The 23,515-nt window shown below is 57.1% G+C and overlaps 4 non-coding genes across 4 annotated transcripts; all 4 read right to left on the bottom strand.

Moving 5' to 3' along the window:
- Nucleotides 1-4,431: 4,431 nt before the first annotated feature.
- On the bottom strand, nucleotides 4,432-4,503 carry TRNAQ-CUG (transfer RNA glutamine (anticodon CUG)). The gene has a single exon. It is a non-coding gene; the product is annotated as a tRNA-Gln (tRNA).
- A 2,364-nt stretch (nucleotides 4,504-6,867) lies between these two features.
- On the bottom strand, nucleotides 6,868-6,949 carry TRNAS-AGA (transfer RNA serine (anticodon AGA)). Its single transcript has one exon. It is a non-coding gene; the product is annotated as a tRNA-Ser (tRNA).
- Nucleotides 6,950-16,299: 9,350 nt separating this feature from the next.
- Nucleotides 16,300-16,371, bottom strand: TRNAQ-CUG (transfer RNA glutamine (anticodon CUG)). The gene has a single exon. It is a non-coding gene; the product is annotated as a tRNA-Gln (tRNA).
- Nucleotides 16,372-18,735: 2,364 nt separating this feature from the next.
- Nucleotides 18,736-18,817, bottom strand: TRNAS-AGA (transfer RNA serine (anticodon AGA)). The gene has a single exon. It is a non-coding gene; the product is annotated as a tRNA-Ser (tRNA).
- Nucleotides 18,818-23,515: the final 4,698 nt, after the last annotated feature.

Consider the following 23,515-nt stretch of genomic DNA (forward strand, 5'->3'; position numbering starts at 1 on the left):
AGGACCACGAGGGCCTGGCTTTCTGTTATCTCTTATCATTCTCTGCCGCTGCCTCGTTTCCTGCCCATGAGCTTGGGGAACAGCGGCAGATTCCCAGCCAAGAGGAGAAACCCAAGGACTCAATAAACTGTCTCTCAAAGGATTCTCTAAGGGAGTCTCCACAGCCATGTGCCCCTTGAAAACTAAACAAGGTCCTCGTGCATTTTACAACCAGAGCTCAGGCCTCAGCTTGGGAAGTTGGGATCCTCTAGAAAACAAGGAAATCAACACGTAGCAAGGTGATCAAAGGCATGCCTACGGTCTCTCCCTGAAAGACAAATTGACCCATTTGCTCACACACAAATTGACCCACTTTGATCAGCGTGTCCAGCCCCAAGGCTGGGATCTGGATGGCAGCTTTGGGGAAGAGGCTGAGGACAGGGAGCCCAAAGCTCATGGCTCCTTTTCCTGGGGCAGGCATCACTTTGCCCATTCAATTCGTTTCACAGTTCAAAGGGATATTGATCAGTCTCCCAGAGCATGTGGGAATCATAGGGATGTGGTAGAGCTGGGAAAATCCATGAGCTTCAGGCAAACCTGAATCATCCTGATGTGCAAATGAGTGCACAAGGTGCCCTGGACTCGGGCATTCCAGGGATACCAGATCACAGAGGCTCCTCCTGCCTCCAAAACTTCAGCCTTTGTCTGGGGCATTGCCAGACCTTTTAGGACCAGTCCCAAACCCCCTTGTACGTCCATGTAATCCTGTGCTGCTGCTGCAGCTTTCCGAAAGGCATTGCCCTTTGGTGCCTGCTCACGGGCACATGGGAGGCAGGGCAACCCAGGATAACGGAGGTTAGCAGAGACCACTGGAAGTCCTGTGCTCCAGCTCTGAGAAGAACAAACTTCCCAGCTGCCTCCAGAAGCCGTGGGCCTCGTGCCATTGTCCTCTGAACACTGCCACTGTCAGACAGGTCCCTGTCTCCTGGGCAGCACTTCCAGGGATGCCCTGCACCCCTGCGAGGCTACCAGGAGATGGAAAGGGCTCCTACAGCTGAACCCCCAGGTCCTTGAGGGGGAGGACCACCAGCAGATGACACTGAGGCTGCCTGCAGCCCCAGGCTGGTGAGACCGTGCCATGGCAGCCTGGAGAGCACAGGGCTGGCTGTGTGCAGGGAATGCCACCTGCTCTGCATTGCACTCTCAGGCCAGGGACAAGGAATCCCTTGGGGGCAGAAGGGCAGGAAAGCAGAGAGAAAGTCTGTCCCATGAGAGCTCTCACTCCACGTCCTCTGCGGAGCTTTCAGCCCTAACCCTGAGAGTTCCTTCCAGGCCATGTCCAGATCTCTCCCCATAAGCCTGAGATCTGATCACCTCCTGCATGGTGCCCTTTCCCTGGCACTGCAGAGGCCACGTCCGGCTTGGTGTCCCCATTTGGTGTCCCTGGGGACAGGGGAGGTGGTGCTGGTCTCTTAGGGGGAGAGGCACTGCCAGAGCACCAGGCAGAACAAAAGGGCTGCAGCACCTGGCACATGTGGGGAGGCCGAGGGCACTGCACTTGGGCAACCTGGTGGAGATGAGCAAGGCATGGAGGGGGGCCTGCAGCTGCTGTCTGCACCAGCCCGTGGAGGTTCTGGGGAGAATGAAGCCAGACTCTGCTGAGAGGAGCACTGTCAAAGGGCAAGAGGCAGCAATCACAGGTTGCAAGAAAGGAAATCCCAGGGCTCCCTGAGGAAACACAAGGGACAGGCCTGGGAGAGCTGCACAGCCACCAAAAGATCATGCCTTGGGAGACAGCAACTGCAGGAGATTGCAGAGAAGCACCGGGTGATCCACGGATGGGGAGAGAAGGTGGGGAAACACCCTTCATGGCAGCAGAACATTGAGGATATGACCTCTGTTATCCCTCGGGTGCCTGAGTCTGTGGCACCCAGTCCACTGAAGTCCACACTGGGTGACTCAGGTTTGCCTGGAGCTCAGGGATTTTCCCAGCTCTTGCACGTCACCGTGACAGCCACGTGCTCTGGGAGACTGATCCAGTGTCCCTTTGAAATGTAAAGTGCATGGAATGGGAAACCCCATCCCTGACCCAGAAACAAAGAGCCATGGGCTTTGGGCTCCCAGCCGTCAGCCTCTTCCCCAAAGCCACCATCCAGGTCTGTGTCCTCTGGGATGAGCCCGCTGAGCAAAACAGGTCATTGTGCCTGTGGGTCTGTTTCGGGGAAGGACGCGGCATCTCTTTGATCACCAAACCAGGCCCTGGTACGGCCTGTGCACTGTAAGCAAGTTCCCCATGGCTGTCACTCAGGCCTGCAGGGGACATCCTTGCAGCCGAACATGCGCTTTCCTGGCCGCTGAGCTTTGCCACCTCCCTGCAGAGCTGGGTCTCTTCCCCACTGTGGGGTTGTGCAGTGTTGCCTTTCTGCCTCAACTGACCCACAGTCTTCTGTGGGACTGTGATGAGCCATGGGAGAAATGGCTCTCAGGGTTAACCCAAGTGCCTGCACTGAAAGCTCCTGAGAGCTGACTTGAGGTGTCTCTTCATGGCTGAATTTGACTGTAACTGGAGAACAATTAACCACCAAGAAGAACAAGTGACAGAAGCAATACAAACTACACAAATTCATTTCAACTCACCTTCTTCACCGGCCTAGGACCTCCAAGTCAAGTGGTCTTACGAAGCTGGGACACACATGAATCATTTCCACATTGGGTGGTGTGAAATTGGTGAAAAATGCCAGAGATGAAAGAGGCAGGGACCTCATCAGCAGCAAGGCCTCACAAATGGCCACTCCTAGGAGTTTGGATGTTTCAGGAGCAAGGAATGTTTGTGGCCCCACAGGGCTCTGGGACACGGCATAAAAGGCTGCGCTGCTCCAGGCTCAGCATCCTGCTCTCTGGCCTCCCTTTCCTCAAGGAACGAGGTAAGCCTGAGTCCGCTCCATCCCTCCCTGTGGGCTGAACTGCTGCCGTGGAGGCTGCCCAGGTTGATCCTTGGGCTGCCTCCGCTTGGCCCTGACACAGAAGTGTTGAAGGGCCGTCAGCCTTCCCATGCTGCTGGCTGGGGACAGCTGGGAAGAGGGGGCTTTGTTCCAGCAGAAGGGGATCCCTGGGGCTCAGCCAGTCTCAGGGGGATCAGTGCCCAGCAGAGTTGGCACCTGCCGTGGGGGAACAAACTGTCCCAGGGCACGTCCCTGTAGACATCTCTAACACAGCCGTGCCTGTTGTGGAGATGGGCTGTGACCAGTCTTTCCACAGGGGCCTTAAAGCCACCGTGCTGGCTCCTATTGCTGAAGTGGGGCGGCCTTCCCGTGCCGTGGCACTCGCAGGGAACGGGGAGGGTGGTGGGAGCTGTAGGCACAGAGTGCGTTTTGAAGCCCAGACGTGTCCCTGGAGAGAGCTGAGGGCCAGAGAGACGGACAGACTGATGCTGAGGCAGGCTGTTGCTCCGTGCTCTGTGTTGCAGCTTTGCCTCCTGCTCCGAGAGATGTCTTGCTGCAGACCCTGTCCCCCCCGGCCCTGCGGCCCCTGTGGCCCAACGCCCCTTGCCAGCAGCTGCAGTGAGCCCTGCCTGGCCCGCTGCGCTGACTCCACGGTGTACATCGAGCCTTCGCCGGTGGTGGTGACCCTGCCGGGCCCCATCCTCACCTCCTTCCCTCAGAGCACAGCCGTGGGATCCTCTCTGTCAGCTGCTGTGGGCAGCTCCCTCAGCACCTCGGGGGTTCCCATCTCTTCTGGGGGCTCCCTTGGCCTGGGCGGCTCAGGCCTGTGTCTGCCTGTCCCCCGCTGCGGTCAGATCTGCTGAAGCCGCCGCATCATCCCCTTTGTCCCTGGCTAAGGGGCCCATCCCTTTCCCTCCCTCACCCCTGCACACGTGTTCCTTGCTCTCTGCTCTGTGACGCTGCTTTTGCTCCTTCTCATTAAAGCCTTTGCGCAGCATTGCTGGAGACTTGTGGTCGTTTGTTCTCCTCCTCCCTCCGCTTCCACCTGCTCTGCAAGGAAGATCCTTCCCTCTCCCATGACAAAAGATTAACTTTAAGGATGGGGGCCACTGCCCAATATTGCTAGAGCTCCTTGCACTGATTGCAGAGGAATGGAAAGAAATTGTCAGGGAAAAGAGGAAAAGAAGCTGCAGAGGAAAGGAGCAAGAAGGAGCAGTGGACAGGGCTGGGCATACAAGCAATGCCACACAGAGTAACCTGCTGTCACTGTGGGAAGGGTCCAACCTGGAAACAGCTGCCCAGAGTGTGTTCCCAGTCTCCGTTTTCACATCTGACACAGGAGCCAACAGTGCCAGAGCAGCCTCCTGGGCCTGGACCCATTTTGAGTGGGTGGGCTCCAGCTCAGCTCTGTGCGATTCATCAGAAAACACTCCACATGTGATCCAGCAGCAGAGTAGAGCTGTGAGGGTGTCAGCATTCCGAGGAAAAGCCTGAGGGAACAAAAAGGCTGAGGTCCCACTGAGATTTGAACTCAGATCACTGGATTCAGAGTCCAGAGTGCTCACCATTACACCATGGGACCTTCCCCACAGGGCACTTTTGGCCCCTTGCTCAGCCAAGCCTCGCTCAGCCTTTTGCCCCCAGCTAAGGCTGCCTGTCTCTCCATCGCCTTGGACATCTATCACCAAGTGCAGCCTTCCTGCACGGCCTCCAGGCACTCTCTAATCACACCACCCTTCAGGGCAGCAGCACAGCTCCTTCTGCAAGCCTGGCACGGCCTCTCTTACAAGTGCCAGGCTCAAAACCTCACACAGGCTTGTCTTTCCCAAATGGCAACAAGCTCGCTCTGACCCACGGCACGCCTTGGGAAGTCACCTTCACACGGCAGAAGCCCCCGTGCCTTCTCGTCTCCACTCCAAGCCACTCCAGCTCCACTCCAGGACTAAGGAGAGGGAAACATTGCCCCATTTCTACAAAAGGTGAAGAAAGACCCTCTGGGGAGCCCAGGACAGGGGCTGCAGAGGCAAGGAGAAAGGACAGGTGACACACCAAGGGCTGAGCAACAACTGAGACCCAGTTCCTGTGAGGAAGAGGTTCACTCACTGCCTATGTTGCAGAGCACAGAGGGCAGAGCCCTCTCTGAGAGCTCTTCCTTCTCAGATGGAACTTGACTGCAAGACAGCCCAGGAGGACACAAGTCCAAAAACCTGCTCAAAGCAGGGCTGGATACAGAGCAAGGAGCAGGTGACTCAGTGCTTGAGCCTCCTTGCAAGCCCAGCATGATGCCCAGGTGTGAAGAGTCACCAAGTTCTCTGCACACCTGGCTCCAGTGGCTACCCACTCTCTGGGTGTCTCTGCAGGATCCAGAGCAGCCCCCCCAGGCTGACCTGGCCCAAAGCCAGTCTGTGCCTGCTGGGCTGGGAGGTGCCCAGAGTCCTGGGCAGGAGGCCCCGGCTGAGGGAGCAGGAGCAGCAGCTCAAACGCTCAGCTCTGGGAGAAGAAAGTGCAGAGGGACGGAGCCATGCTGCTCGGGACCAGGAGAGGCCAGGCCGGCCCTGTGGAGCCAGGCTGAAGAGAGGCCTGGTCTGCCCCGGCCAGGAATGACCAAGCCCTGCTCACCTGCTTGGAAGGCAGCTCTGCCAAGCACTACCCCGCAGGGCTCCCGCAGCACTGCTGCTCCCCGCTCCTGCCACCCACAGCCTGCACTGCCTCCTGCTCCTCCAGTGCCCACGGGCACCGCCTCCCGCACTGCCACCTCCCGCCCTGGCCTGGCTCCTGCTCCTGCACCTCTCGCACTGGCTGCCCCCTCCTTCCAGCCCCTGCACACAGCCCAGCTCCAGCTCCTGGCCTGTGCCTGCGCTCCTCTGGCTCTGGCACCTGGGCTTGGAAACTCACAGCGCTGGGTGCTCCTAATGGAGCCGCTCCAGTTCTGGAATGCAAGTCCTGTTTCAGGTGCTCCAGCAAAGGTGCAGCGATGGTGAAAAAAGTGCCTTAGCAGAGGATGGTTTCGATCCATTGACCTCTGGGTTATGGGCCCAGCACGCTCCCGCTGCGCCACTCTGCTCCTCCTGAGGCCTGCCTGCCATTGCCCTCACTGCAGCCTCATGCTGCCCCCACTGCTGGCCCTCACTCCCTGCCTGCCTCTCCGCTCGGCCTCCCCCACCCCACAAAATACACTCCCTGACTAATTCATCTCCCTTGGCCGGGCGCTCCACACCCCCAGGGCCTGCCCGTGCCCTTCTCCCTCCCCTCCCGCACACAGCCCTGCACAGACGCTGGCCCTTTGACCACCCACGCCGCCGCTGCACGTGCTCAAGGCACCCCCGGAGGCAGCCTGCAGCCTTGGGCCTTCCTGCACATGGGGGCACCTGAAATCAGCCGCATCCTGACGCTTGCAGCCCTGCCCACAAATCCAGCTCCGCTCCCAGCACGCTGCAGGGCTGCACCTGCCCGACAGTGCAGGTCTTTGCTGCCCAAGGAGGGACACAGCTTGCCTTTGCCTGGAATTGCCAACGGCAGGAACTCTCCTCTTTTAGCTGTGCAGATTCTGCTGCCTCAGCTCAATGCTGCTCATGCTTGCTGGGAAGTAAAAGCTCAGAGTTCTAGGCACTTTGCGCTAAGCAGGATGCCAAGCTGCAGGTCCTTGCCTGTCACACTCGGTGCTAGCGCGAGGCGATGAGATGTTGCGGCTGCGGTCTGCATTTGCCCTTTCCTTCTTCATTGATGCTGACAAGGTCTCTGAGCTGCTTCTCCCTTGCAGGGCCTCCCCCACACCACGTGGCTTGGCTGCAGGGCACGGAGCTGGCAGCAGCAATGGGCTCTTGTCCCCCCGGGCCTTACCTGTGCCCCTCAGGCTTCTGCTTGCCCTGAAGAAGGCCCTTGAGGAGCCAGGCAAGGCTGCAGCAGCTCCTCCCTTGCAGCCAGAGCCCAAAAGGGGCGTGTGCCCCGTAGTTGGCAGGATTCGAACCTGCACGGGGAAACCCCAATGGATTTCTAGTCCATCGCCTTCACCACTCGGCCACAACTACCTGCTCCAGCCCTCCCCGCCCTGCTCATCACCAACCCCGGCCCACCACACCGGTGCCCAGGCACTCCAGCCCGAGGCTCCTGATACAAACGACTCCTGGAGGAGATTGCTTCAAAAATCGCTGGCAAGGGGATCAGCAAAAGCTAGATTTAATATTAAAGGAAAGCACAACAAAGTTCCTCTGCCAGATGTGCTCTACTACTTACAGGGCGCTCAAGGCACAACAAGGAAAACAAGCTTCAACAAAACCAAACATATCCAAGCAATCAAGGCAGGAATGTACTGCCAACTGTCTAGGAGAGTGTGCATGTGTTTGTGTGTTAGTGACAGAAACACACAAAGACCAAACACCAAAAGACAGTGAGGGCAAGCATATAAATGAACATGACCTAAAAGCTTGACAGCACTCAAGCTTAACAGTATTTTGACTTAATTTATCTGTTACACCTAGTTAATATCTTCACTTCAAAATTTGATAGCAGAAAAGCTCTTGAAAGCATGTAACTCACCTATCACTTCAAGGTTATACTTCACAACTCAGCAAAGAACAACACTTAGCAGCATTTAGGTAAGTCTATAGCTGTGATTTATTCATACTTACAGGCCTAACGTACTTAGATATCCAAGGTACTTGAACATCTAAGAAAGCAGCATTTCTCCCAGATGTGCTAGAGCATATGCACACGTGCCTGCACACGGACATGAGCAGTCAGTCAAGCAAGGTACCTGTGACAAATTCCCCTCAGTGCTCAGTGAAACATCCACGTTGGATGCCTTTGCATCTCCCGACAGGCGAAGGGTCAAGCCCCAAGGAGTGAGGGCGTCAGCCGGGGACTTGTCATTGTTCAGTAATCCTCCCAGTATAGGAACCCAGAGAGTTCACTGGCTCTGAGAGTCAGTCCCACTCAGAGGGACATTGCTGGTCACAGCCTGCTGCAGTGCAGGAGAGCTCAAACGGTCTCATTTTGGACCACTGTTTATAGGGTCGCAAGAGAGTGGCCTTCAGTCGGATCCATGTTCCATCCTGGCCACAGTTTGTGTTGGCACATTCTTCGGAGTGTGAGAAGGGGAATGTTACGGCGTTCAGGCAACAAAACTATTTTCCAAGACTGGTCATAAGGAAAACAGGAGCCTGTTAGACAGCAGTTCTTGGGAAGAGACAGTGTTTCTGATAAGCTCAGGAAGAGCTGAGGCCAGGTGCTCTTTCCAAGGCTGAGGCCCAATGAGCACATCTCAGATCTCAGTGTGGCCTGGAAAACGGGAGGGGGAGCAATTCACCAGCACAGCTCCACTCCACGTTTGTAGTTGGGACCCTCGAGGAGGCAGATGGGCCCCTGGGGCCACGTTCCAGAGGCCTGGGGGGCACAGCCCCAGGGGCTCCTGCTGCAGCTCTGTGAGCCTTGGCCTCAGCCAGGCATCTGGGCCACCCTGCCCTGTGGCTGTGCTCATTCACCCTCTCCTGTGCTCCTCCCTCTGACAAGCCTTGACTGAACCAGCTGCAAGAGGAAGCATCCCCTTAACCAAACCAGCTGGGCACTGAAAGGTGCCTCAGCACAGCAGGTGCTGTTGCATGAGACAGCTGGGAGCAGCCCTGACCATAACAGCAGCATCAGCTTCCCCTGAGCAGCCTGAGCCACGGGGGGAACAAAAGACAATCAGTCATCCCAGGACAGCCAGGGAACACTGTCCTGATGAATTCTGGCCCAAGTGGAAGACCCTCATTGTAGCTGCAGTTTTGGAAACAATGTCCAAATGCCTTGGCAATTGTTTTCAGTAGCTACCACCAGGAGTTGTGTCAGAGATGAAACGGAAGGTTCCATCTCTGACGGCAAAGGCAAATCATCTTGTGGGCCTATAAAGAGCTCTGTCCTGAGGGAGGCTCCTGGAGGCCTCGTGGACCACAGCAGCCTGTGCCAGCAGCTGCCTGGTGTAATTCCTGGGAGCTCTTTGTGGAGCTGCTGGTAAGCTCAGGAGAGCAGGCAGTTCTCACCCTGGCAGAGCAGGTGGAAGCGGAGGGAGGAGGAGAACAAACGACCACAAGTCTCCAGCAATGCTGCGCAAAGGCTTTAATGAGAAGGAGCAAAAGCAGCGTCACAGAGCAGAGAGCAAGGAACACGTGTGCAGGGGTGAGGGAGGGAAAGGGATGGGCCCCTTAGCCAGGGACAAAGGGGATGATGCGGCGGCTTCAGCAGATCTGACCGCAGCGGGGGACAGGCAGACACAGGCCTGAGCCGCCCAGGCCAAGGGAGCCCCCAGAAGAGATGGGAACCCCCGAGGTGCTGAGGGAGCTGCCCACAGCAGCTGACAGAGAGGATCCCACGGCTGTGCTCTGAGGGAAGGAGGTGAGGATGGGGCCCGGCAGGGTCACCACCACCGGCGAAGGCTCGATGTACACCGTGGAGTCAGCGCAGCGGGCCAGGCAGGGCTCACTGCAGCTGCTGGCAAGGGGCGTTGGGCCACAGGGGCCGCAGGGCCGGGGGGGACAGGGTCTGCAGCAAGACATCTCTCGGAGCAGGAGGCAAAGCTGCAACACAGAGCACGGAGCAACAGCCTGCCTCAGCATCAGTCTGTCCGTCTCTCTGGCCCTCAGCTCTCTCCAGGGACACGTCTGGGCTTCAAAACGCACTCTGTGCCTACAGCTCCCACCACCCTCCCCGTTCCCTGCGAGTGCCACGGCACGGGAAGGCCGCCCCACTTCAGCAATAGGAGCCAGCACGGTGGCTTTAAGGCCCCTGTGGAAAGACTGGTCACAGCCCATCTCCACAACAGGCACGGCTGTGTTAGAGATGTCTACAGGGACGTGCCCTGGGACAGTTTGTTCCCCCACGGCAGGTGCCAACTCTGCTGGGCACTGATCCCCCTGAGACTGGCTGAGCCCCAGGGATCCCCTTCTGCTGGAACAAAGCCCCCTCTTCCCAGCTGTCCCCAGCCAGCAGCATGGGAAGGCTGACGGCCCTTCAACACTTCTGTGTCAGGGCCAAGCGGAGGCAGCCCAAGGATCAACCTGGGCAGCCTCCACGGCAGCAGTTCAGCCCACAGGGAGGGATGGAGCGGACTCAGGCTTACCTCGTTCCTTGAGGAAAGGGAAGCCAGAGAGCAGGATGCTGAGCCTGGAGCAGCGCAGCCTTTTATGCCGTGTCCCAGAGCCCTGTGGGGCCACAAACATTCCTTGCTCCTGAAACATCCAAACTCCTGGGAGTGGCCATTTGTGAGGCCTTGCTGCTGATGAGGTCCCTGCCTCTTTCATCTCCAATGTTGTGTTCCCACATCGTACAACCCAGACACATGCATGGACTCTTAGAATCACTCGGGGATGGAAGGGACCTTAAAATCATCTTGCTCGAGCCCCCAGAAATGGCTTCTACATCTTCTCTGGCCAACCTGTTCCAGTGTTTCACCCCTGTCAAAGATAAAGTTCCCTTCCCAAAATCTAATCAAAATATTCCTGCTTTCATTTTTGAACCAGTAGCCCTTGCCCAATTTCTACACACCCCAACCAATTATCCATCCCTGTTTCAGCTGAATGCCACCTGGCCGTATTCCCTTCCCATCCCTACCCTTCCGTTCCCTTCCCCAACATTTCTCCTCCTGTTCTCACAGGACAAGGGCTCCAGTTGCCTGATGTTTGCTGTGGCTCCTCTGGACCCACTGCAGCAGGTCCCTGTGTTTCTCTAGGCTGTGGCTCCCAGAGCTGGACGCAGGACCCCAGCTATGGTGTCATGAGAGCTGAGTAGAGTGGGACAATCCCCTCCCTCGGCCTGCTGGCCACACAGCTCTGGAGGCAGCCCAGAATACAATTGCATTTTTGCACAGGGCTGCTCACAGGCATTGCAGGTTCATGTTCAGTATTTCAACCACCAGAACCTGCAAATCCCCTTCCACAGGGCTGCTCTCAATCCACTCATGGCCTAGCCTGTGTCCATGTTTGGGATTGCCTGGACGTCGGCACCTGACCATGTTGACCTTCATGAGGTTTGCACAGGCCCACCTCTCCTGCCTGCCCAGGTCCCTTGGGATGGCATCCCTTCCTCTAGAGAATCAAGCCCATCACTGAGCTCGGTGCCATCCACAAACCTGCTGAGGATGTGCTCAGTCCCTCCTCCCATGTCTCCCAACGAGGTGTTAAATATTCCTGGTCCCATCTCCCAACCCTGAGAAACCACACTCATCACTGCTTGGACACCACTCGAGTTGCACATCGAGCTCTCGATCACAAGTCCTTGAGTTGCTGCCATCCATGCAATTCCATACACAGTGAGTGGCCAGTCCCCCTCAAATCCACGTCCAATCCCATAAAATCCTTCTCCTATTTAGAGAGAAGGATGCCAAGAGCAGGTCCAGCAGTGCCTCTCCTCTGGTCAGCCTCTCCACCCCCTGTAGTGGGAAGTGCTCCTCAACACGCTCTAGTAGTCCCCAGGACTGCTGGCAGTTCCCTGTGCCGCTTTGCCCGCAGATGACTGAGTGGTTTAAGTTCCTGTCAGGACCAGGCCCAAGGGAGTGGGCCATGTCCCAGTGTCAAAACGATTCATCTGTGTCCCAGAAGAACGAGGCCAATTGGCTCAGAGGTCTGAGGCTGGAGTGGAGGAAGACTGGAGGTGGGTTTGTGTCACACGGATGGCCTTTGTCACATTGCCGTCTTCATGGGGACTGCAGCCACGCATCACGGTGGAATTTAGCTCTGAGAGACACCTTGAGTGAGCCCTCAAGGGCTTTTGGAGCTGGCACACCAGCCAGCCCTGAGAGACATTTCTCCCAGGGGTGACTTTGACAAAGAGCAGACGGTGGGTAAATTCAGGAGGAAGGTCAAGGCTGCACAGTCCTGTAGAGAAGAAGAGATGCACCTCTGCAGGGCTGTGGCAAAACTCAGGGGCAAAGCAGGATCACTGTGGGCTGAAGGGAAGCTCCTCATTGAGAGGGGTGAGGACCACGAGGGCCTGGCTTTCTGTTATCTCTTATCATTCTCTGCCGCTGCCTCGTTTCCTGCCCATGAGCTTGGGGAACAGCGGCAGATTCCCAGCCAAGAGGAGAAACCCAAGGACTCAATAAACTGTCTCTCAAAGGATTCCCTAAGGGAATCTCCACAGCCATGTGCCCCTTGAGAACTAAACAAGGTCCTCATGCATTTTACAACCAGAGCTCAGGCCTCAGCTTGGGAAGTTGGGATCCTCTAGAAAACAAGGAAATCAACACGTAGCAAGGTGATCAAAGGCGTGCCTACGGTCTCTCCCTGAAAGACAAATTGACCCATTTGCTCACACACAAACTGACCCACTTTGATCAGCGTGTCCAGCCCCAAGGCTGGGATCTGGATGGCAGCTTTGGGGAAGAGGCTGAGGACAGGGAGCCCAAAGCTCATGGCTTCTTTTCCTGGGGCAGGCATCACTTTGCCCATTCAATTTGTTTCACAGTTCAAAGGGATATTGATCAGTCTCCCAGAGCATGTGGGAATCATAGGGATGTGGTAGAGTTGGGAAAATCCATGAGCTTCAGGCAAACCTGAATCATCCTGATGTGCAAATGAGTGCACAAGGTGCCCTGGACTCGGGCATTCCAGGGATACCAGATCACAGAGGCTCCTCCTGCCTCCAAAACTTCAGCCTTTGTCGGGGGCATTGCCAGACCTTTTAGGACCAGTCCCAAACCCCTCTGTATGTCCATGTAATCCTGTGCTGCTGCTGCAGCTTTCCGAAAGGCATTGCCCTTTGGTGCCTGCTCACGGGCACATGGGAGGCAGGGCAACCCAGGATAACGGAGGTTAGCAGAGACCACTGGAAGTCCTGTGCTCCAGCTCTGAGAAGAACAAACTTCCCAGCTGCCTCCAGAAGCCGTGGGCCTCGTGCCATTGTCCTCTGAACACTGCCACTGTCAGACAGGTCCCTTTCTCCTGGGCAGCACTTCCAGGGATGCCCTGCACCCCTGCGAGGCTACCAGGAGATGGAAAGGGCTCCTACAGCTGAACCCCCAGGTCCTTGAGGGGGAGGACCACCAGCAGATGACACTGAGGCTGCCTGCAGCCCCAGGCTGGTGAGACCGTGCCATGGCAGCCTGGAGAGCACAGGGCTGGCTGTGTGCAGGGAATGCCACCTGCTCTGCATTGCACTCTCAGGCCAGGGACAAGGAATCCCTTGGGGGCAGAAGGGCAGGAAAGCAGAGAGAAAGTCTGTCCCATGAGAGCTCTCACTCCACGTCCTCTGCGGAGCTTTCAGCCCTAACCCTGAGAGTTCCTTCCAGGCCATGTCCAGATCTCTCCCCATAAGCCTGAGATCTGATCACCTCCTGCATGGTGCCCTTTCCCTGGCACTGCAGAGGCCACGTCTGGCTTGGTGTCCCCATTTGGTGTCCCCGGGGACAGGGGAGGTGGTGCTGATCTCTTAGGGGGAGAGGCACTGCCAGAGCACCAGGCAGAACAAAAGGGCTGCAGCACCTGGCACATGTGGGGAGGCCGAGGGCACTGCACTTGGGCAACCTGGTGGAGATGAGCAAGGCATGGAGGGGGGCCTGCAGCTGCTGTCTGCACCAGCCCGTGGAGGTTCTGGGAAGAATGAAGCCAGACTCTGCTGAGAGGAGCACTGTCAAAGGGCAAGAGGCAGCAATCACAGGTTGCAAGAAAGGAAATCCCAGGGCTCCCTGAGGAAACACAAGGGACAGGCCTGGGAGAGCTGCACAGCCACCAAAAGATCATGCCTTGGGAGACAGCAACTGCAGGAGATTGCAGAGAAGCACCAGGTGATCCACGGATGGGGAGAGAAGGTGGGGAAACACCCTTCATGGCAGCAGAACATTGAGGATATGACCTCTGTTATCCCTTGGGTGCCTGAGTCTGTGGCACCCAGTCCACTGAAGTCCACACTGGGTGACTCAGGTTTGCCTGGAGCTCAGGGATTTTCCCAGCTCTTGCACGTCACCGTGACAGCCACGTGCTCTGGGAGACTGATCCAGTGTCCCTTTGAAATGTAAAGTGCATGGAATGGGAAACCCCATCCCTGACCCAGAAACAAAGAGCCATGGGCTTTGGGCTCCCAGCCGTCAGCCTCTTCCCCAAAGCCACCATCCAGGTCTGTGTCCTCTGGGATGAGCCCGCTGAGCAAAACAGGTCATTGTGCCTGTGGGTCTGTTTCGGGGAAGGACGCGGCATCTCTTTGATCACCAAACCAGGCCCTGGTACGGCCTGTGCACTGTAAGCAAGTTCCCCATGGCTGTCACTCAGGCCTGCAGGGGACATCCTTGCAGCCGAACATGCGCTTTCCTGGCCGCTGAGCTTTGCCACCTCCCTGCAGAGCTGGGTCTCTTCCCCACTGTGGGGTTGTGCAGTGTTGCCTTTCTGCCTCAACTGACCCACAGTCTTCTGTGGGACTGTGATGAGCCATGGGAGAAATGGCTCTCAGGGTTAACCCAAGTGCCTGCACTGAAAGCTCCTGAGAGCTGACTTGAGGTGTCTCTTCATGGCTGAATTTGACTGTAACTGGAGAACAATTAACCACCAAGAAGAACAAGTGACAGAAGCAATACAAACTACACAAATTCATTTCAACTCACCTTCTTCACCGGCCTAGGACCTCCAAGTCAAGTGGTCTTACGAAGCTGGGACACACATGAATCATTTCCACATTGGGTGGTGTGAAATTGGTGAAAAATGCCAGAGATGAAAGAGGCAGGGACCTCATCAGCAGCAAGGCCTCACAAATGGCCACTCCTAGGAGTTTGGATGTTTCAGGAGCAAGGAATGTTTGTGGCCCCACAGGGCTCTGGGACACGGCATAAAAGGCTGCGCTGCTCCAGGCTCAGCATCCTGCTCTCTGGCCTCCCTTTCCTCAAGGAACGAGGTAAGCCTGAGTCCGCTCCATCCCTCCCTGTGGGCTGAACTGCTGCCGTGGAGGCTGCCCAGGTTGATCCTTGGGCTGCCTCCGCTTGGCCCTGACACAGAAGTGTTGAAGGGCCGTCAGCCTTCCCATGCTGCTGGCTGGGGACAGCTGGGAAGAGGGGGCTTTGTTCCAGCAGAAGGGGATCCCTGGGGCTCAGCCAGTCTCAGGGGGATCAGTGCCCAGCAGAGTTGGCACCTGCCGTGGGGGAACAAACTGTCCCAGGGCACGTCCCTGTAGACATCTCTAACACAGCCGTGCCTGTTGTGGAGATGGGCTGTGACCAGTCTTTCCACAGGGGCCTTAAAGCCACCGTGCTGGCTCCTATTGCTGAAGTGGGGCGGCCTTCCCGTGCCGTGGCACTCGCAGGGAACGGGGAGGGTGGTGGGAGCTGTAGGCACAGAGTGCGTTTTGAAGCCCAGACGTGTCCCTGGAGAGAGCTGAGGGCCAGAGAGACGGACAGACTGATGCTGAGGCAGGCTGTTGCTCCGTGCTCTGTGTTGCAGCTTTGCCTCCTGCTCCGAGAGATGTCTTGCTGCAGACCCTGTCCCCCCCGGCCCTGCGGCCCCTGTGGCCCAACGCCCCTTGCCAGCAGCTGCAGTGAGCCCTGCCTGGCCCGCTGCGCTGACTCCACGGTGTACATCGAGCCTTCGCCGGTGGTGGTGACCCTGCCGGGCCCCATCCTCACCTCCTTCCCTCAGAGCACAGCCGTGGGATCCTCTCTGTCAGCTGCTGTGGGCAGCTCCCTCAGCACCTCGGGGGTTCCCATCTCTTCTGGGGGCTCCCTTGGCCTGGGCGGCTCAGGCCTGTGTCTGCCTGTCCCCCGCTGCGGTCAGATCTGCTGAAGCCGCCGCATCATCCCCTTTGTCCCTGGCTAAGGGGCCCATCCCTTTCCCTCCCTCACCCCTGCACACGTGTTCCTTGCTCTCTGCTCTGTGACGCTGCTTTTGCTCCTTCTCATTAAAGCCTTTGCGCAGCATTGCTGGAGACTTGTGGTCGTTTGTTCTCCTCCTCCCTCCGCTTCCACCTGCTCTGCAAGGAAGATCCTTCCCTCTCCCATGACAAAAGATTAACTTTAAGGATGGGGGCCACTGCCCAATATTGCTAGAGCTCCTTGCACTGATTGCAGAGGAATGGAAAGAAATTGTCAGGGAAAAGAGGAAAAGAAGCTGCAGAGGAAAGGAGCAAGAAGGAGCAGTGGACAGGGCTGGGCATACAAGCAATGCCACACAGAGTAACCTGCTGTCACTGTGGGAAGGGTCCAACCTGGAAACAGCTGCCCAGAGTGTGTTCCCAGTCTCCGTTTTCACATCTGACACAGGAGCCAACAGTGCCAGAGCAGCCTCCTGGGCCTGGACCCATTTTGAGTGGGTGGGCTCCAGCTCAGCTCTGTGCGATTCATCAGAAAACACTCCACATGTGATCCAGCAGCAGAGTAGAGCTGTGAGGGTGTCAGCATTCCGAGGAAAAGCCTGAGGGAACAAAAAGGCTGAGGTCCCACTGAGATTTGAACTCAGATCACTGGATTCAGAGTCCAGAGTGCTCACCATTACACCATGGGACCTTCCCCACAGGGCACTTTTGGCCCCTTGCTCAGCCAAGCCTCGCTCAGCCTTTTGCCCCCAGCTAAGGCTGCCTGTCTCTCCATCGCCTTGGACATCTATCACCAAGTGCAGCCTTCCTGCACGGCCTCCAGGCACTCTCTAATCACACCACCCTTCAGGGCAGCAGCACAGCTCCTTCTGCAAGCCTGGCACGGCCTCTCTTACAAGTGCCAGGCTCAAAACCTCACACAGGCTTGTCTTTCCCAAATGGCAACAAGCTCGCTCTGACCCACGGCACGCCTTGGGAAGTCACCTTCACACGGCAGAAGCCCCCGTGCCTTCTCGTCTCCACTCCAAGCCACTCCAGCTCCACTCCAGGACTAAGGAGAGGGAAACATTGCCCCATTTCTACAAAAGGTGAAGAAAGACCCTCTGGGGAGCCCAGGACAGGGGCTGCAGAGGCAAGGAGAAAGGACAGGTGACACACCAAGGGCTGAGCAACAACTGAGACCCAGTTCCTGTGAGGAAGAGGTTCACTCACTGCCTATGTTGCAGAGCACAGAGGGCAGAGCCCTCTCTGAGAGCTCTTCCTTCTCAGATGGAACTTGACTGCAAGACAGCCCAGGAGGACACAAGTCCAAAAACCTGCTCAAAGCAGGGCTGGATACAGAGCAAGGAGCAGGTGACTCAGTGCTTGAGCCTCCTTGCAAGCCCAGCATGATGCCCAGGTGTGAAGAGTCACCAAGTTCTCTGCACACCTGGCTCCAGTGGCTACCCACTCTCTGGGTGTCTCTGCAGGATCCAGAGCAGCCCCCCCAGGCTGACCTGGCCCAAAGCCAGTCTGTGCCTGCTGGGCTGGGAGGTGCCCAGAGTCCTGGGCAGGAGGCCCCGGCTGAGGGAGCAGGAGCAGCAGCTCAAACGCTCAGCTCTGGGAGAAGAAAGTGCAGAGGGACGGAGCCATGCTGCTCGGGACCAGGAGAGGCCAGGCCGGCCCTGTGGAGCCAGGCTGAAGAGAGGCCTGGTCTGCCCCGGCCAGGAATGACCAAGCCCTGCTCACCTGCTTGGAAGGCAGCTCTGCCAAGCACTACCCCGCAGGGCTCCCGCAGCACTGCTGCTCCCCGCTCCTGCCACCCACAGCCTGCACTGCCTCCTGCTCCTCCAGTGCCCACGGGCACCGCCTCCCGCACTGCCACCTCCCGCCCTGGCCTGGCTCCTGCTCCTGCACCTCTCGCACTGGCTGCCCCCTCCTTCCAGCCCCTGCACACAGCCCAGCTCCAGCTCCTGGCCTGTGCCTGCGCTCCTCTGGCTCTGGCACCTGGGCTTGGAAACTCACAGCGCTGGGTGCTCCTAATGGAGCCGCTCCAGTTCTGGAATGCAAGTCCTGTTTCAGGTGCTCCAGCAAAGGTGCAGCGATGGTGAAAAAAGTGCCTTAGCAGAGGATGGTTTCGATCCATTGACCTCTGGGTTATGGGCCCAGCACGCTCCCGCTGCGCCACTCTGCTCCTCCTGAGGCCTGCCTGCCATTGCCCTCACTGCAGCCTCATGCTGCCCCCACTGCTGGCCCTCACTCCCTGCCTGCCTCTCCGCTCGGCCTCCCCCACCCCACAAAATACACTCCCTGACTAATTCATCTCCCTTGGCCGGGCGCTCCACACCCCCAGGGCCTGCCCGTGCCCTTCTCCCTCCCCTCCCGCACACAGCCCTGCACAGACGCTGGCCCTTTGACCACCCACGCCGCCGCTGCACGTGCTCAAGGCACCCCCGGAGGCAGCCTGCAGCCTTGGGCCTTCCTGCACATGGGGGCACCTGAAATCAGCCGCATCCTGACGCTTGCAGCCCTGCCCACAAATCCAGCTCCGCTCCCAGCACGCTGCAGGGCTGCACCTGCCCGACAGTGCAGGTCTTTGCTGCCCAAGGAGGGACACAGCTTGCCTTTGCCTGGAATTGCCAACGGCAGGAACTCTCCTCTTTTAGCTGTGCAGATTCTGCTGCCTCAGCTCAATGCTGCTCATGCTTGCTGGGAAGTAAAAGCTCAGAGTTCTAGGCACTTTGCGCTAAGCAGGATGCCAAGCTGCAGGTCCTTGCCTGTCACACTCGGTGCTAGCGCGAGGCGATGAGATGTTGCGGCTGCGGTCTGCATTTGCCCTTTCCTTCTTCATTGATGCTGACAAGGTCTCTGAGCTGCTTCTCCCTTGCAGGGCCTCCCCCACACCACGTGGCTTGGCTGCAGGGCACGGAGCTGGCAGCAGCAATGGGCTCTTGTCCCCCCGGGCCTTACCTGTGCCCCTCAGGCTTCTGCTTGCCCTGAAGAAGGCCCTTGAGGAGCCAGGCAAGGCTGCAGCAGCTCCTCCCTTGCAGCCAGAGCCCAAAAGGGGCGTGTGCCCCGCAGTTGGCAGGATTCGAACCTGCACGGGGAAACCCCAATGGATTTCTAGTCCATCGCCTTCACCACTCGGCCACAACTACCTGCTCCAGCCCTCCCCGCCCTGCTCATCACCAACCCCGGCCCACCACACCGGTGCCCAGGCACTCCAGCCCGAGGCTCCTGATACAAACGACTCCTGGAGGAGATTGCTTCAAAAATCGCTGGCAAGGGGATCAGCAAAAGCTAGATTTAATATTAAAGGAAAGCACAACAAAGTTCCTCTGCCAGATGTGCTCTACTACTTACAGGGCGCTCAAGGCACAACAAGGAAAACAAGCTTCAACAAAACCAAACATATCCAAGCAATCAAGGCAGGAATGTACTGCCAACTGTCTAGGAGAGTGTGCATGTGTTTGTGTGTGTATGTGTGACAAAAGACAGTGAGGGCAAGCATATAAATGAACATGACCTAAAAGCTTGACAGCACTCAAGCTTAACAGTATTTTGACTTAATTTATCTGTTACACCTAGTTAATATCTTCACTTCAAAATTTGATAGCAGAAAAGCTCTTGAAAGCATGTAACTCACCTATCACTTCAAGGTTATACTTCACAACTCAGCAAAGAACAACACTTAGCAGCATTTAGGTAAGTCTATAACTGTGATTTATTCATACTTACAGGCCTAACGTACTTAGATATCCAAGGTACTTGAACATCTAAGAAAGCAGCATTTCTCCCAGATGTGCTAGAGCATATGCACACGTGCCTGCACACGGACATGAGCAGTCAGTCAAGCAAGGTACCTGTGACAAATTCCCCTCAGTGCTCAGTGAAACATCCACGTTGGATGCCTTTGCATCTCCCGACAGGCGAAGGGTCGAGCCCCAAGGAGTGAGGGCGTCAGCCGGGGACTTGTCATTGTTCAGTAATCCTCCCAGTATAGGAACCCAGAGAGTTCACTGGCTCTGAGAGTCAGTCCCACTCAGAGGGACATTGCTGGTCACAGCCTGCTGCAGTGCAGGAGAGCTCAAACGGTCTCATTTTGGACCACTGTTTATAGGGTCGCAAGAGAGTGGCCTTCAGTCGGATCCATGTTCCATCCTGGCCACAGTTTGTGTTGGCACATTCTTCGGAGTGTGAGAAGGGGAATGTTACGGCGTTCAGGCAACAAAACTATTTTCCAAGACTGGTCATAAGGAAAACAGGAGCCTGTTAGACAGCAGTTCTTGGGAAGAGACAGTGTTTCTGATAAGCTCAGGAAGAGCTGAGGCCAGGTGCTCTTTCCAAGGCTGAGGCCCAATGAGCACATCTCAGATCTCAGTGTGGCCTGGAAAACGGGAGGGGGAGCAATTCACCAGCACAGCTCCACTCCACGTTTGTAGTTGGGACCCTCGAGGAGGCAGATGGGCCCCTGGGGCCACGTTCCAGAGGCCTGGGGGGCACAGCCCCAGGGGCTCCTGCTGCAGCTCTGTGAGCCTTGGCCTCAGCCAGGCATCTGGGCCACCCTGCCCTGTGGCTGTGCTCATTCACCCTCTCCTGTGCTCCTCCCTCTGACAAGCCTTGACTGAACCAGCTGCAAGAGGAAGCATCCCCTTAACCAAACCAGCTGGGCACTGAAAGGTGCCTCAGCACAGCAGGTGCTGTTGCATGAGACAGCTGGGAGCAGCCCTGACCATAACAGCAGCATCAGCTTCCCCTGAGCAGCCTGAGCCACGGGGGGAACAAAAGACAATCAGTCATCCCAGGACAGCCAGGGAACACTGTCCTGATGAATTCTGGCCCAAGTGGAAGACCCTCATTGTAGCTGCAGTTTTGGAAACAATGTCCAAATGCCTTGGCAATTGTTTTCAGTAGCTACCACCAGGAGTTGTGTCAGAGATGAAACGGAAGGTTCCATCTCTGACGGCAAAGGCAAATCATCTTGTGGGCCTATAAAGAGCTCTGTCCTGAGGGAGGCTCCTGGAGGCCTCGTGGACCACAGCAGCCTGTGCCAGCAGCTGCCTGGTGTAATTCCTGGGAGCTCTTTGTGGAGCTGCTGGTAAGCTCAGGAGAGCAGGCAGTTCTCACCCTGGCAGAGCAGGTGGAAGCGGAGGGAGGAGGAGAACAAACGACCACAAGTCTCCAGCAATGCTGCGCAAAGGCTTTAATGAGAAGGAGCAAAAGCAGCGTCACAGAGCAGAGAGCAAGGAACACGTGTGCAGGGGTGAGGGAGGGAAAGGGATGGGCCCCTTAGCCAGGGACAAAGGGGATGATGCGGCGGCTTCAGCAGATCTGACCGCAGCGGGGGACAGGCAGACACAGGCCTGAGCCGCCCAGGCCAAGGGAGCCCCCAGAAGAGATGGGAACCCCCGAGGTGCTGAGGGAGCTGCCCACAGCAGCTGACAGAGAGGATCCCACGGCTGTGCTCTGAGGGAAGGAGGTGAGGATGGGGCCCGGCAGGGTCACCACCACCGGCGAAGGCTCGATGTACACCGTGGAGTCAGCGCAGCGGGCCAGGCAGGGCTCACTGCAGCTGCTGGCAAGGGGCGTTGGGCCACAGGGGCCGCAGGGCCGGGGGGGACAGGGTCTGCAGCAAGACATCTCTCGGAGCAGGAGGCAAAGCTGCAACACAGAGCACGGAGCAACAGCCTGCCTCAGCATCAGTCTGTCCGTCTCTCTGGCCCTCAGCTCTCTCCAGGGACACGTCTGGGCTTCAAAACGCACTCTGTGCCTACAGCTCCCACCACCCTCCCCGTTCCCTGCGAGTGCCACGGCACGGGAAGGCCGCCCCACTTCAGCAATAGGAGCCAGCACGGTGGCTTTAAGGCCCCTGTGGAAAGACTGGTCACAGCCCATCTCCACAACAGGCACGGCTGTGTTAGAGATGTCTACAGGGACGTGCCCTGGGACAGTTTGTTCCCCCACGGCAGGTGCCAACTCTGCTGGGCACTGATCCCCCTGAGACTGGCTGAGCCCCAGGGATCCCCTTCTGCTGGAACAAAGCCCCCTCTTCCCAGCTGTCCCCAGCCAGCAGCATGGGAAGGCTGACGGCCCTTCAACACTTCTGTGTCAGGGCCAAGCGGAGGCAGCCCAAGGATCAACCTGGGCAGCCTCCACGGCAGCAGTTCAGCCCACAGGGAGGGATGGAGCGGACTCAGGCTTACCTCGTTCCTTGAGGAAAGGGAAGCCAGAGAGCAGGATGCTGAGCCTGGAGCAGCGCAGCCTTTTATGCCGTGTCCCAGAGCCCTGTGGGGCCACAAACATTCCTTGCTCCTGAAACATCCAAACTCCTGGGAGTGGCCATTTGTGAGGCCTTGCTGCTGATGAGGTCCCTGCCTCTTTCATCTCCAATGTTGTGTTCCCACATCGTACAACCCAGACACATGCATGGACTCTTAGAATCACTCGGGGATGGAAGGGACCTTAAAATCATCTTGCTCGAGCCCCCAGAAATGGCTTCTACATCTTCTCTGGCCAACCTGTTCCAGTGTTTCACCCCTGTCAAAGATAAAGTTCCCTTCCCAAAATCTAATCAAAATATTCCTGCTTTCATTTTTGAACCAGTAGCCCTTGCCCAATTTCTACACACCCCAACCAATTATCCATCCCTGTTTCAGCTGAATGCCACCTGGCCGTATTCCCTTCCCATCCCTACCCTTCCGTTCCCTTCCCCAACATTTCTCCTCCTGTTCTCACAGGACAAGGGCTCCAGTTGCCTGATGTTTGCTGTGGCTCCTCTGGACCCACTGCAGCAGGTCCCTGTGTTTCTCTAGGCTGTGGCTCCCAGAGCTGGACGCAGGACCCCAGCTATGGTGTCATGAGAGCTGAGTAGAGTGGGACAATCCCCTCCCTCGGCCTGCTGGCCACACAGCTCTGGAGGCAGCCCAGAATACAATTGCATTTTTGCACAGGGCTGCTCACAGGCATTGCAGGTTCATGTTCAGTATTTCAACCACCAGAACCTGCAAATCCCCTTCCACAGGGCTGCTCTCAATCCACTCATGGCCTAGCCTGTGTCCATGTTTGGGATTGCCTGGACGTCGGCACCTGACCATGTTGACCTTCATGAGGTTTGCACAGGCCCACCTCTCCTGCCTGCCCAGGTCCCTTGGGATGGCATCCCTTCCTCTAGAGAATCAAGCCCATCACTGAGCTCGGTGCCATCCACAAACCTGCTGAGGATGTGCTCAGTCCCTCCTCCCATGTCTCCCAACGAGGTGTTAAATATTCCTGGTCCCATCTCCCAACCCTGAGAAACCACACTCATCACTGCTTGGACACCACTCGAGTTGCACATCGAGCTCTCGATCACAAGTCCTTGAGTTGCTGCCATCCATGCAATTCCATACACAGTGAGTGGCCAGTCCCCCTCAAATCCACGTCCAATCCCATAAAATCCTTCTCCTATTTAGAGAGAAGGATGCCAAGAGCAGGTCCAGCAGTGCCTCTCCTCTGGTCAGCCTCTCCACCCCCTGTAGTGGGAAGTGCTCCTCAACACGCTCTAGTAGTCCCCAGGACTGCTGGCAGTTCCCTGTGCCGCTTTGCCCGCAGATGACTGAGTGGTTTAAGTTCCTGTCAGGACCAGGCCCAAGGGAGTGGGCCATGTCCCAGTGTCAAAACGATTCATCTGTGTCCCAGAAGAACGAGGCCAATTGGCTCAGAGGTCTGAGGCTGGAGTGGAGGAAGACTGGAGGTGGGTTTGTGTCACACGGATGGCCTTTGTCACATTGCCGTCTTCATGGGGACTGCAGCCACGCATCACGGTGGAATTTAGCTCTGAGAGACACCTTGAGTGAGCCCTCAAGGGCTTTTGGAGC

The sequence above is a fragment of the Chamaea fasciata genome, unplaced genomic scaffold (genome assembly GCF_029207755.1).
Source record: "Chamaea fasciata isolate MVZ Bird 193981 ecotype frontalis unplaced genomic scaffold, bChaFas1.0.hap1 SCAF_11, whole genome shotgun sequence".
NCBI lineage: Eukaryota > Metazoa > Chordata > Aves > Passeriformes > Sylviidae > Chamaea > Chamaea fasciata.